General features: G+C 29.1%; 1 non-coding gene across 1 annotated transcript; it reads right to left on the reverse strand.

The window, feature by feature from the left end:
* Nucleotides 1-9,591: 9,591 nt before the first annotated feature.
* Trnah-gug (transfer RNA histidin (anticodon GUG)) lies at nucleotides 9,592-9,663 on the reverse strand. Its single transcript has one exon. It is a non-coding gene; the product is annotated as a tRNA-His (tRNA).
* Nucleotides 9,664-15,514: the final 5,851 nt, after the last annotated feature.

The following is a 15,514-nucleotide window of genomic DNA, read 5'->3' on the forward strand; positions in this document are numbered from 1 at the left end:
AAATGTAAAAATGACTAACAAAGACAATTTTGTTGGTTAAAGTTGAGGAATTCGGCTCAGATTCAAGGATTGCTATGCTTTTTATACACTTTTCAAAGAAGTTGATTTATAGAAAAAAAACTGGGAACGGAAAAAAAATTTGCCATAGTTGTACTTAAAATGGAAAGGAAAATTGAAAAAGAAGCGACACAAACAATGGGAAAAAAAAACTTAAACAGCTGTCTTTATTAAAATGTAAGCTTTTTATGAACTTTGACAACATAAAACTATGGTACTTTATTTCAACAATGTTGTTCCGTCTTCTGAATGTTGATTAATATCGCAAAAATATCGTAATAATATTTTAGAATACCTTGGGTACTTCTTGAAAAAAAAAATGGAAAAAGAAACACATATTAGCCTCTTTCAATGCTTTTACTTTAATTGTTTTATACTCCCATTTTGTTTGACTTTTCTGCTTTAATCTTTGCTGAAAAAAGTGTACAGATGTGTAATATGCAATTTTTGACTAATTGTTACAATTCCTTTTATTATCTCCTATAACTATGAAATGTATGCAGGGCATGCGTATGACAAGAAAAATAAACAAATTTATCTATATAAGAGTGGACCAACATGGAAATAAAAAAAAAAAAAGTTAGATTTATGTCTGATCATTTATGCTTTCAACATCTTAAATGCTATTTCTTTTTAAGAATGTCAAAAAAACAATATTTAGTTGGAATAAAAACAAATCATCAAAATTTTAAAGTTATCTTCTTTTCCAAATTCATTAAAATGTCACTAAAAGTGTTTGTCCACTCAGCTCTTCAATTATGAATGAGGAGAAATAAGTCATAATTATTCATTTACAATATTGGGTATAATTCTTTCTATTAATTGTCAGCGCTCAAGAATGTGTTTTTATTGCATACATTATGCATCAAAACAGTGGCCCAACTATAGGAAGACAGTACTGGCGAAATGCCGCGATTGGATTTGATCGTAGAATTTTATTACACAAGATGCTACTGTTCTGTCTTTCTCCAGATCTGAAAATAAAATAAATGTGTAATGAAATTTCATGGAGGATAAAGCAAAATTTTATGATCATACACTATCATATCATCAGTTTACATTGCAAAAAATTCAATCAATATACAGTACACACCTGAGTATCCGGCTTAATAGGGCGGAAGGCTAACAAAAAAGCCGGATAGGCCGGAGTTCTATGAATTCGTTTCTTTGCCCAACAATACCAGAAGACAAAGTTTTTATACCAGAACTCATCGTTATAATATATATTTTCTCTTGAGTACTGAACCCTCCATTTATCTCAAGCCTCGTAGAATGTGAACGCAGTCACTGCCCTGTGAATCATAGAAGTAGTTGCCTGTAACTTGTCGAGTTAAAATAGAAAGCTTTGTACTGGTATTTTATATATGTTTATACATTACACTGCACGTTTCAAGAATTTATTAGAGAAAAAAGTAAGTGAAAGGATAAAAACTGTTCGCATTTTGAAATAAATTCTGTAATGCCCAAATGGAATGCAGGAAACATAAACAAAACATTAACGTAAATCGTAGGCCTGATTCTTAAGAAAGTTGACTCAAACTTATTTTATTTTCCACTGATAAATGATTGCACAGAGATGAAAAGGTAACCCTAAGATAAGAGTCAAAACTTACAGTTTTTAGTTTTTGAAAAATACCAATGCCTTCTTTATTTAATTAGAATAAAAGAAAACTAGACAGGATAGTACAAAGGCCGGATAGTAGCGAATCGGATATTCGGGAATGTATTGTACATTATCAGCTCAAGATCAATGCTAATAAATACTGAATTATTTGCTACTTTTCTTATAAAATCTCTTAAAATCTACTACAATATTATAAGATGTTATTAAGCATCTGAAAAAATAATGTACTTTTAAAAGTTGTGACAATATTATATTTTATCTTTTAAGGATTCTATCCCACATATTTGAAGGGGGTTTAAAGGCGTTTCTCCATCAAAGATTAATTAAAGTTATAATCAAATAATTTTATGCTCGTTCGTTATTCCTCGAATATTAACTTAATTTTTTTTTCGCCAGTAACAGCAACCGGATACAGACGAACATTATTTTTATTTTCATTCCAAATAAAAGTTATTCCACTCAAGCCGGAAATCTCCACTTCTCGAACATTTTCGGCATCGAAATCTTCTCACGCCTTTGGCCAGCTTCAAATCCGGAACTCATTAAAAAACATCAGAATAGACCGGAAAATTCCGGAAATTGAACGGTGACCACGTAAAGCTATTTTCGGAAAAGCCGAACGAAAGATAAACAAAAATAAATCCCTTCCGATGTTTACCTTCCTAATTTCAACAATAGCTGGTACACCCTTTCAATCTGTCAACCCCCAAGAAGGGTGAATTCAATTTGAAAGATTATTTGTACCTACAGGTCAGTGGCATTGGGAGAGACCCTCCCAAACTGGACATTTTTAACTCCCTTCGAAAAGGGGTGGCTCTGACAGGTCGATCCCCGATTAACTGACTTCTTCCTTTCAGTCCTCTGGTCAACGAACTGATGCTATTCTGAGGCACGCAACTCCTAAAAGACCCCCCACTTGTTCGGAAGATCCTTCCCCTGACCCTGGACAATGGTCAGTTCGACCCTTTGAGAGCTAAGGAGTTGATAAACAAATCATTTTCTTATTCTGCAACGTCCGTTGCTAAAAATTCGCAGGTATAAAGGATGTTTTTAGGGAAATTTTTTTTTCGCTCCTTTTCTTATTTTTCTTGCAAAAGAGTTGCCTATGCGGATATTTTCAAAACATCTCCGTATCTATCAATAACTGTGAAAGCAGCGGTAATTTTTGTTTAAACGGAACGGAAGCTCTTCTTTTTTCTCTACTATTTTCTTTTTCTTTTCTTTTCTTTCTTTTTTAATGGTCGTAGAAGAAGAAAGCGCAGAGCTTGCTTTCTTTGCTGATGATATGGAGAGGAAACGCGACAACTGGTTTTTATCAAAAGGTCTTTTTTTGATAAGTTTCTAAATATTCATTTAAAATGAATCACCTGATTGAATGCGCACATCCCTTTTCGATAAAAACGATAACCACCAGAAAAGTTCAATGACACTTCATGGTTACGTTACTAACTGCTAAGTACTAGTAATTGATTTATGTTTAAACTCCGGAGTCTTTTAAAGTTAGTTTAAATAATATAACAGGATTAAAGTAGAAAAATGAATGAAAAAGTATTGAAATTCGTTTTGTTAGAATGATAAAGCCGTTTATCCATTGACAAGATATTTTAATAATTAGAATTAACTAATTAATAATACACAATGTGCATATCAAAACTGTACAAATCAAAATTAAAAATAAGAGGAAAAAAAAACCAGCAAGAGTGGTCTTTCCAAAACTTTCTCGTATATTCTCTAATAAAAATATAATCCTTTTCCCTACTACCGCATAAGACTGTATACCTTAGGTGAGATCATGGATTTTTTGCTTGGCATTGGCGAACAATAGTTAAGAAATTTAAATATTTGAAATGAAATTGGCTTTTTTATATATTTAATAGAAGAAAAAGATCACCATGGATCGCTTGATCCTTGGTGACCAATACCTGGCATGCAGTTAATAGAACGTGAAAATTAAATTTGTGATTTAGGCACATTTGTTTCAAATCGAATGAAACTAAAATTTGGCGCAAAACTATAGAAAATTTGGCGATTTATACTAAAATTTGGCGCAAAACTACAATTGTAAATGAAAGCACTAAATTTCAAATATTTAAAACATTGCATTTGAGAGCTATTGCATTTACATGTGAATGTACATATTGATAGATGATCATTCCTTTGAAGGATTTGATTCCAATTTAGATAAGTATCTACACTTTAGAAGTCAAATCTGTGTGCCAAATTTTATATATCTAGCTCCCTTCGTTTTAGAGCTATTGTGTTAATTTATAGTTATAGGATAATTGGACAAACAGACATTTTCAGAGTGGATTTCATAAAAACTTGCAAATTTGGTGTAAATGCCATATACCAAATGTCATTCGTCAGGTGCAAAATGCTTTTGAGTTATAGAGTTCACGGGTATAACAGGCATAGTGCCAAAAATGTGTTTTTTGAATTCAGTCATTAAACTTTTAATCAAGAAAAATATCTGGTTAAAAGATGAGAATAAGTCAGCCATCTAACTCTCCGACCCGCCACGAAGGCACACGGATTTAAATCATAAAAACTGAATGACCGGACCGCCGCAACAGCAACATTGGTGGGAACAGTGGTTGAGTCCTAAGGGCCGTCACCAGCCACGGTACAACCCTCCCCGAAGGAAGTACGTCCCGTCGTCGATGAGAGGAGTCAGATCCCCCACCTATTAGTGTACCCTCCAGGGTGCCGGGATCCAACCACCACGCCGGAAGCATCTCATCCTCATTTCGAGGTGTCCCCCGGGGGTTAAAAGAAAGAGTAAAATACACACAAAAATCAAGTTGTGTTGATAACTGTTTATCCAAAGGTCTCCTAATTTTAGTTATTTTCTATAATTTTTACTTTCTCGTATACGAAGTATCGAGAAAATATTGTGATCGCCATAAAAATTCGAATTCGCGATTTCGACGAATCTCCACATTTTAGATTTCCCTGAGTTCGAAAAACAAACTTTTGGAAAATGTCAAGATATAAATGTTAAAATTGTGTATCTTTGTGTGAAAAAGATAACTCAGAAGCGCTTTGAGCTAGACGGGTGAAATTTGGTATGCGGTATTTACACTAAATTTTGCAGATTTCCATCAAATTTTGAGTAAAATCTGTTCAGTCCGTCTGTCCGGCTATTCGAATATAAGTTAACACGATGATTATAAAATGAAGAGAGCTGAATATATAAAATTCGGTGCACCGATTTACATTTTTAGTATAGACACTTGTGAAATTCTGAGCCAAATCTAACTACTAGTTAATCGTCTGTAGGTCTGTACTTTCAGACACATGTAAATGCGTTAGCTCAAAAACACAATGACTTAAATACATCAAATTTTATATGGATTTTGTGACTACAAGTGCAGTTTTGTGTCACATTTTTATTTCAATCGGTTGGGAAAGCTCGTCTAAAATACAAATTCGATTTTTGGATACTATTAACGCATGTCAGGGATTAATCGCCAAAATACTCACCAAGGATGGCACAATAGATTCAGTAAAAATCCTACACCACACCAAAAGTTAATATTTTGTTACTCTTATAACTCCTACCAGAGATGTTCTCTGGCATGAGAAATTTATATGAGAGTATACGTGAAAGTTTTGAGAAGACAACTCTTAATGGTTATCCTTGTGTGATTAATGAGCAGCTAATATTTCGTATGTATTATATATCAATGCCACATAAGGCAGTCTCTGGCCCGTCAATTATATTAGAGATCATGCGAGAAAGGTTTGGAAAGACTTCTGCGCGCTGGTTTCATTTGTTCTAAGCTGACAAATGTTATTCAAGTTTTGTAATTAACATTTTCAATGTGTAATTGGAAGTGTTAAATAAATGAGATTGATCTTTTTTATTTAAATAATATTATACTATGCATATACATCGTACTATTTTTAATTAAACAACAAGTTGTTGCGTGAAGATTGTAGTGATAATTAGGAACTAAAAATTTCAAATTGAAATCATTTCACGTATTTTGTCTACTTTCTGGGAATATGCAACCGAAAGTTTCAGATAAATTTTTATAAATGATATTATAAATATTTTATAAATTTGTTAAAAAATATTTTGTTTATTTCTCGCATTTTTGAAATTTATCCACAGTATAACAATAATAAAAAAAAGTTTTTTTTTTTCGGTTTTAACTAACGTGTTTTTGTTTTTTTAGTTTTTAGCGATCATTAATATGACGTTCCAACAGATACGTCCATTTAAAAATAGTCCCTTACGAATATATATATCCAAATGCATCCTAAATGATGAAAAAATCCGGACAGTTTTGGATTTACACGTTTATATATATATATATATATATATATATATATATATATATATATATATATATATATATATATATATATATATATATATATTACTTTCAGCAGAAAGGCTTAATGAACTGCCCTTTAATTTCATCATATCTCACAGTGACGATTCAGTAATGAGAGTATTTATGATTCAATCCAACCCATTTCAGACCAAGTGATTATTAATTTTGTTTGTAATTTGTAGTGCTTTCATATATTTTAGTAAAAATAATGCGCATATTCGATAAAATATGGAGGTTTTCTTTAAAAATCCAAAATCCCTCCAACCTTTTTTTTTACCATTTATGGCGTGGAAAGCTTCAATCGAATTATATAAAATACAGAAAAAAAGTTATATTAAAATTTAATACGAGTACTTTGATGATTAGAAAAATATGATTATTGAAAGTAAATAATATTTAAATGCACATGTGCAAGAGTTAATTGTTTTTTTTTTTTTTTTCTTCTTCTTCTTCTTCTTTTATAATGTCAAACTCATGCTCTTCATAAGTGGCAGAGCTTACCAATTTTCCTTTGTGAAAATAGAATGAAATTCCTATTGAAGCTGAAGCATTTCAAGAACTAATTGGTAACTTTCTTCACAGAGCAATCGTCTTTGCAAAAGGCGACTCCACATTAGTAACAGATGCATCTGTAAAATAAACAAAAATGAAATATATAATGCTTTTAATTATATACTGTATATTATGCTGCAAATTAAACGAAAATAATGTAAATAACTTAATAAAATTAATTGTTGTTGATAATGTCAAATTTATCTCAAATTAAAGTATTCTCTGAATTTAATAGCATATACAAGTATTTGGTATACTTCTAAACTTTAAATAATTAATATAACAATACGAAGATATATATTTAAAAAGTTTTCAGTTCGTGGAAAAGCTATTATTTTCCATCTCTCACAGAATAACTGAAATTCAGTTTGCTGCAGCGCCGATATCTTTTTGAATCTTCATGTCCAATGTACTTTTTCTGTCTGAAATTTTTATATAAATTGCTTTATTACATATCTGGTTAAGAAATATGAAAGGAAAAGTATTTTATGGCAAATGATAGGGATGATGGCCTTGTTATTGGAGGCAGCAAAGAAAAGGCATCAGTATGTAAACATATTCCATGGCAAATATCGAACAAAAGCTTAATTACTATTATTCCAAAAGACTAAACTGAACATCTAGATTATTTTAATCCTTCCTTTATTTAGCATTTTAAAGTTGGCAACATTAACATTATTGTTATAGAATTTTTATCGAACGATCAAATACGCCAATATATCTACTCTTAACTATTTCAAATGTAAATATATGTAAATATCTACAAATAATATTATAAATGTGAGTGTAAATGTATAATAAATAGATGCTTATAAATTTTCAGCTATTCATCCATCCAAAATACGCAGACTACCAAATCAAATAGGCAACAATTTTGCCCACGAGGATGAGATTAATTTAGCGTCTAATTCTGAACAATTACCATACTGCTTTATTGGATTAAATATGAAATAAATAAAAAATGGCTTCGTATTTGTTAAACCAGCTTATTTAAAAAGAATTCTCAGTTTGTCTCATATTGTTGAGCCAAATACTTTTGCTGTTCAATGAGAAAAACATGATTCAAATGAAGAGTATGTTAATGAGAACATTCCATATCAAGCTGAGTTGTCAACGAAATGTATTTGCCTCGTAACTCAACCTTATATTGCTTATTCAATAAACATTGTGTGTACGAGGTATTGTATTGCCCTTAAATCTCAAATTGGAATTCTGTGAAACAAATTTTTAAATATTAGAAAGAGATTTCAAACTACGGATTATTATGCCCTGCAGTGATGCTGATTTTGTTATTTATAAGCCCAGGCTCACAAGATCTGATGTAATTTGTTAATTACATCAGTTTTGTATATTGGGCAAGTCGAAAAGAAAAAGATATTGTTCTCTCTACTGACAATGCAGCTGACTGTTGCTGCATGTAAAGAGGCAAAAGAATGCATTTTGCTCACAAAATTATTCAGCGAAATAGGAATAGTAACTGATGTGTCCGCGTTGTATTTTATTTATTCAGGACTATACTGCCATCTGTTGATGAAGTGAGGAACTAAGCTGTCTTTTTAATGGAAATCTAGAGGCAATTTGTGAAGAAATTTCAATTAGTATTACTGTTTTGATAACATAGTTAAATAAACAAGGTCAATAAAAAGAGATATAAACATTTTTTCAATATGTTTGCTTGTTTTTTAAATTTTTATATCTAATTTTGGATATCATAGGGCAAAGGAAAAAACTTTTAATTTTATGCATACAGTTCTAATATATTTTAAAACAATCAGATTATATAGTAACTATTAATAAAATTATGTTATTATCTAAATGCTTCAATAAGCAAGAAATCGTTAAGTTTCAGAGAGTTGTTCAAAAGTTTAATTTTAAAATATTTTTTCTTTTAAATTATATTTTTAAATTTAATAATTTTGTTCATGACGTTAAGGTGAAATTCTTCTTTTTAATTATATTTTCTATGTTCCTCATAATTAATGAATGAAATTTACATTTTTTTTGGTACAAAAACAGAAAAAATTACATATTTCAAAAACAAAATAGATTAATTTATATATTGTTAATTCTAAAGGAATGAGAATGGATAACAACTCTATATTTATGATCAGATTCGTGGTAAATTTAACATCAGATGAAAATATTACTTCGGATAAAAAGACATATTAAATTATCCTTTTAAGAGCTACATTTATCATTCATTTTATTTCGTACTTCTGATATTATGAATTTCAAACAAATAGGTAAGCGAGTCTTTTAAAAAGAAGTAAAATTTATAAGAAAAGAAATATTCTTTTAAAAAAAGTCTCATCTCTTCTCAAGCTACATTTCTTTAAAAATTGATAATACATTTTATTTTATAGTATCTTCGTTGAAAGATACCACAGATAGAAACACCATACTTAAAAGGTGAAAATAGAATTTATATTTCTGTCTATCTCTGACTGTATAATCAGATCTCGATAAGCTTTTTATCAATGTTATATAATAGTCTTTGTTATTTGCTTACAGCCATAGAAATTTCATCAGACAGATGCAGAAATTCATAGATTTGCAACTGCTTGAAAACTGTTTAGACAGGAAAATAAAATATACAGAATATCCTTATAAAGAAAAACATCAGTCATATTTAGTGAAGTTTGGCTAGACTGATACCTATTTCGAATTCATCATATTGAATTGTTATTAGAAGACAATTTTTGATGACATAGAATGAATTAAGGAATTAGACGCTTTTAATATTATCCTGCCAATTTGATATTAAATGAATATTTAATAAGGGATTATATCTCTATTAAATAAATAGTAGTTCATTTACTAAATGTGTAAATCAAATCATTTTTACTGCATGATTTGTAATTTATCATTTAATTCATAATTAATAGCCTTACTAACATTAATAACATATTTACACTTCTTCGCTAGAAAATATTCTTCATTCGTTGTTACATGTAAAGAAATAAACATTTATTTTTTTCTCTCTCTATTAACGAATTCCACAAGCAGTAAAATGCTTGCCGTGACCAGGATTCGAACCTGGGTTATTGCGGCCACAACGCAATGTACTAACCACTATACGATCACGGCTACGCAAGCAGAAGGTAATAAAAGCATCGATATAAAGGGGAGAAAACTAACTTCCGTAAATATATTTTGAAAAAAAATTGATTTTGAACTTGTAGGCTTACTTACACTAGATGGCAGCACGAGCTAATAAGTCTTCAAACACTGATATTTTTCATTTTATACTTCAAAAATTAAATGGCGTACTTTTATTCTATTATTGTCATGTATTTATCACAACTTACTATTTTTCATACTTAGAACTTTCAAATAAATTTATGTACTAAAATTAGAATTTTAAGGATAGAAGTAAATATTGTAAGAAAATGGCGTCTCTTCCAATTTCTAATTACTTATGACTAATATCTTCCATAAAGTTGCGCTGCAATATGTAATAAGGAATGAAATATTGCTAAAATATTTGTCTGAATATTTTTTTCTTACTTTATGAGTGAAGAACTAGAGGGGTTTAGTAGCGAGGAGAACAGATTCTTACAGAGCCATTTTAAGAGCCAAATCTGCAAATAAAATTCCAGTGAACAGACCTAATCCAAAAGGCCACAACATTATAGCCAACAAAATTAATTTATTCTTTATTCATTTACTTATTACTATTATTACTATTATTACTATAATTAATAAAAGTCACGTGGTCTACACTGGAAATGAAAATATACCTGAAGCACTACTAGAGTTACAAAAAGCTTCATCAAAACAGTCATGTATCAGAAGCGGATGACAAGCTTGAGATATTTTGTCGTACGAATGAAGCCTGTTTTACCCTAGACGAAGCAGTGAATAGTCAAACTGTCTATATGGGGCATTGCACGTCCTAATATTGTGCATGAATAGTTTCTGCATTGTGTTTACTTTACTGTACTGTATTGTGTGGTTTTACTATTGATTTTTTTTCTTGGTCCTCTTTCCTTGAGAGTCAATGCCAGTAAGAAGTTATTTGGTATGACAACGTTATTATGGAGTATAGAGAAAATTTCGGGGAGACCATTTCGACTGCTTTGTCCTGCAAATTGCACAGATATTAAATAATCCTTCTTTTTCAGCTTTCAGCAATCAGAATATCATGCGAATAAATATTTGATGAAATAAGGAAAACAGTTTAAATTTCCGGGTGACAATGTGCTGTTGAAAATTAAAAAATATTTTTAAAAAAAATTGGTAAAATTTTGCAAAAATTGCGACGATTATTAAATTATTACATTAAAAATACAAATTTTTTTATATTTAAGACGGCGCACAATTTGTAGAAATTTGTTTTTGGAAGTTATCTTAGAACAAATTTCAACTTAATTTAAATTAATCTAACTTCTGATTAAATTTTTTAAAAAAATCCGTTTTATATACATATTATCACCCTCCATGGTATATATTTTCCAAATTTCATAGCTATAGACCAAACGATCTGCCTTGTAGAACACTAACCCGCAAACATTTATCTATTTAATTTTAAGAGACTAACAGCATTTGGCGATCAGCTGGTTCGCCAAGATTAATACTTGCTAAAATGTTTTATCAAATATTTTATGTAACTTGGTCTCTTAAAAACTTCTTCAACAAAATATTTTTATGCTTCAAATTTTAATAGTCATATAACTCATACTATTACAGAAGCCTTAAACCATTCTGATCTCTGCATTATATATGTATCTAATCTTCTGCTAAAATTTGAGCTTTAAATTAAAGTGGAAGTAATTAAACTTCAATTAATATAAAAGCAGTTTTTGCTGAAATTAAGCAAGTATTTTGAAAAATGTGAAAACAGAAAACATAATGGCCCGGCATTGAAGCTTTATGCTCCCTGCGAAACAATTTTCAGAATTTATGCAATATTTCAAAGAATAATTCAATTAAATTCTCTGATTCATCATAAAATTAACTTTTTAATTTTTGCTTTCAAAAGATTTTAAATAACACACATAATAATATTTTATTTTGTTTCGCTTAGTAAATATACTTCTACAAAGCCGAATCTTATCAATCTTTTGATCTTAAAAAATCTTATTCTACGAAACAATCTTGACACTGCATCTTTTAAATAAAAAAAGAAAGAAAGAAAAAGAAAAAATTGTTTCTATCTTCTGAAATCAAATCTGTCCGAATTAGGAAGTTCTGAAAATTACAATTTTCGAATAGTTAACATTTTCATAATTTTTGATCAATCAACCTTGAGAAAATTCCGGACCCTGATTAGCGTATCCTCTTTGAGATGGCTGATAACGTAGTCTAAAATCGCGCATTATTATAAGATAATAATATTTAAATTTTCATGATATGATCAGTTTCAATCCCAATACCTTTCTTTTTATTTAAAATTATTTACCTTTGGCGATTAGGGAGTTCACTGGAAATATTGGTTATATTTATTGTTCTTGGAATCGAATAGATATTTCATGTCCATGATTCTTTCCAGCTGAATATTAAAGTCGTCCATGATTCTGTCTGAATATTAAAGTCGTGTTATTTTAATTGCCTTTTACATATGCTCTGTTTATTGGGCGCATGAACCTTTTTAATGGAGATCAGTCCCATGACATCCTGTCTCGGGTAAATATTTAAATATCCGGTTCGTATGATTTCTAAAGTTTCCGATATTCTAACTTCATTTGTTATACATCTCGTAAACTACACAGATATTAAACAGAAACCTTGTTCTTTAATATTCAAAAATATGGGGGGGGGGGAATTACGCTATCAGCTAGTTGATTAAACAATGAAAAAGGTTTGAACTTCAGGGAACTATATAATCTATTGTTGAAAATAAAGCAAAAAAAAAAAAAAATCTCATGATTATTAAATTTATATCATTAAAAAGTTAATTTTGTATATTATAAATTTATGCAAAATTTGTTTTTAGTGCAGTTTTAAAATACCTCAATACTTAGTATAATTTTTAGTTTTAAAATATCTCAAAGTAAATTAATATGCATTTTGAAATTAAATTTTTAAAGAAATTTTCGCGACACCCCCTTTCTAGTTACATAGATGATGAAAATAAACACTCATTTGAATTAAGAAAATGATAAAGAAAAAGATTTTCAAAACTGAGAAAATTAAAATTGTATTATGTAAAAAAAAAAAGTATAGCCTATAATTTTAGGAAGTTTTGAAGAAAAAAAAATTTTTTTTTTTCTTCTTTCATCTTATTGAAAAAATAAGAGCATAGACTTTAAACTCGTTTTTCTCGAAATATTATTTTACCATAAATTTTCATTCTTCAAATATGTTCTAACTTCATTCAGTAACAGTATTCTTGGAAAAAAGTGAAATTGAATAAAAAAAATTCTAAGTTTTCTCAAATATTTAGAAAAATATTTTAGTTATCAATTTTTAGTTCTATAAAAATTAATTTAAAACATCAAGAAACTTGCATGCATTTTATTTATATTACTGTCTAGGGGGTTGAACTGAAATATAAGGGAAACAATGAAGCATTACAAAGTTATGCAGCTTTTAAACTTTGAACAAAAAGCTAAAATTCCAGAAAAAAAAACAGCTATGTTTTGAAATTAAAATTCTTGTAATTTTCAAAAATTTTGAATTATTGCTGAATGTTTGTTTCGGTCTTTAGTCATCATTGAATATTTATACTGAAAGATGAGCCGCACATTTATTTTTGATCGAGTATTCTTGGAAAAAAGTGAAATTTAATAAAAAAAAATTCTAAGTTTTCTCAAATATTTATAAAAATATTTTAGTTATCAATTTTTAGTTCTACTATATATGAAATTTTTGCCTAAATACCCACGGAAAAAAGAAAAAAAAAAAAGGCTTCAAAAACCAGTATTAAAAATAAAAGAAACATTTTCAAACATGATCGGATATCCTAACAGGAGGATACATTCTTTCATTAAGAATGGAAAGAAGTTTAAGGTGTAAAACAGAAGTGTTCCAAATAAACTGGTTTAAAATTTCTCATTGAAACCAAAATAAAATAGAATATAAACCCCGAGATTGAGGATTATAACCAAAACTTATTTGAATAAGCTTAGCAATTAATAATTAGTATATAAAATTTGTGCAATGATATTTTTAAGCATGCTTGGATTCCTTTGCTGATTAAAAAAATCCTGTCTATAAGTAGGTACAGTATCTATTTCAAGATACTTTCTACGAGATTAGACATCATTCATATTATTTACATTTTATTCAGTGAATAAAACTTATTTCTGTGAGTTACGAATCATAAACTGATTCATAACTCACTTCGTGATAATTAGGAATGGGAATGCGATACAAATAGGATAAGTATCATTTGAGAATGATTTTAGAAAAGTTAGATGAAAGAATATGAAAAACTATACCAAAAGTATTTTAATGAAAGTCCTTTTCATATTTTTAAACGGCTTATTATAAATGTTCCAAATACTATTTTTGGAGAATTTTACAGTAGAAAATAAAATAAACAGTCAATTTTCGGCTTAAAATATCATTATTCCCCCGTTTCGCTTTTCTCTTTTGTATATCAATGTATCTGCTGTATTTATAGTTTCATTTTGCCATGATTAAAAATTAAATCTTTTTTAGAGTCTACAAATCGAGACTTCACTTTTTAAATTACAAAATAAAATCCTGAACTTTCAACCGAAAAGCGTCTTTTCAACCTAGTCTGAAACCTTATGCAAACTTTTAAAAGCTTTGGTGAATCATGCCTCATTTTTCGAAAGAACATTTCTTTTTACTATTTCATATATTTTAAGGCTTTAAATTTTAAACTTAATTTACACATTTTGTTTTAATACAAGATCCTAGTCACTAGTGAAATCGTTCCCTTACAGACTTCAAACTACATTCGTGACTCAAAATCGGAAACATTATTTATTATCAATTAAAAGAACAGACCAAATCTGATGCGGAAGTGCAAACTTCCGTTCGAGGAAACACGTAATTATTTTAATCTGGATAGCAAGCTCGTGGCTTCCCTAGTCTAGCGGATAAGACTCTTCTGGCAATCCAAACGATCTCCGAAGCAAGCATGCAAATAAGTTGAAAGTGGACAAATAGTGAAGCGAAGTTTAAATAGTTTAGATATGTCATAAAACTTTTATAATTTTTCATCTTTTTAAATTGTCAATTAGAATGAGGTTTGGGAATATTTATAACATAGAGAATAATTTATAATACCGGGGAACTGCGCTGTGTAGATTGTGAACTATATTATAAAATATTAAAATCTAGCATTGAGCATTAAAAAAAAAGTCTTATATTATACATTGTTCCAATACTTTACAATATGTTTTTCAAATTTTGCAATATATTGTTTTTTGGGAAAATAAAATTTCCATTGTTGTTTCCAACGGCTTTTGAAGAAAGGTTGATCCAGTTATTTTAGTAGTAATTTAGTTAATTAAATCAAATAGTAAGCATTAAAAGAAAAGTCTTATATTGTACATTGTACCAGTACTTTACAATATGTTTTTCAAATTTTGCAATATAATGTCTTTTGGGAAAATAGAGTTTTCAGTGTTGTTTCTAAAATATTATATAATTTTATACAGTCTTCAGCTTTTAAATAAAGGATGATACAGTTAATTTTTTAGGAATAAAATCTCAATATCTTTTAAACTTATGCGTCTCTTTTATCAGTAAAGAAATAGTTATTTTTAATTAATTTTTTTCAATTTTATTTTACTGGAGAATGGAAATTCCTTAAAACATTTTCATCTGCCACCTATAGAAAGTTATTTTTATCTCTTTTGTGAAATGTTTTTCAAAGAAATTATGTCCCCCCCCCCCTAAATTTATACTGTAGATTGAAAAATATATATTGCCAAATTTTTTAAAGCTTTTATTTGAGCGGTGGAAATACTAAACACGACTCCAATCCAATCAACAAATCAATAATGGTTTCGTTTCTGTT

The sequence above is a fragment of the Argiope bruennichi genome, chromosome 9, assembly GCF_947563725.1.
Source record: "Argiope bruennichi chromosome 9, qqArgBrue1.1, whole genome shotgun sequence".
Taxonomy (NCBI): domain Eukaryota; kingdom Metazoa; phylum Arthropoda; class Arachnida; order Araneae; family Araneidae; genus Argiope; species Argiope bruennichi.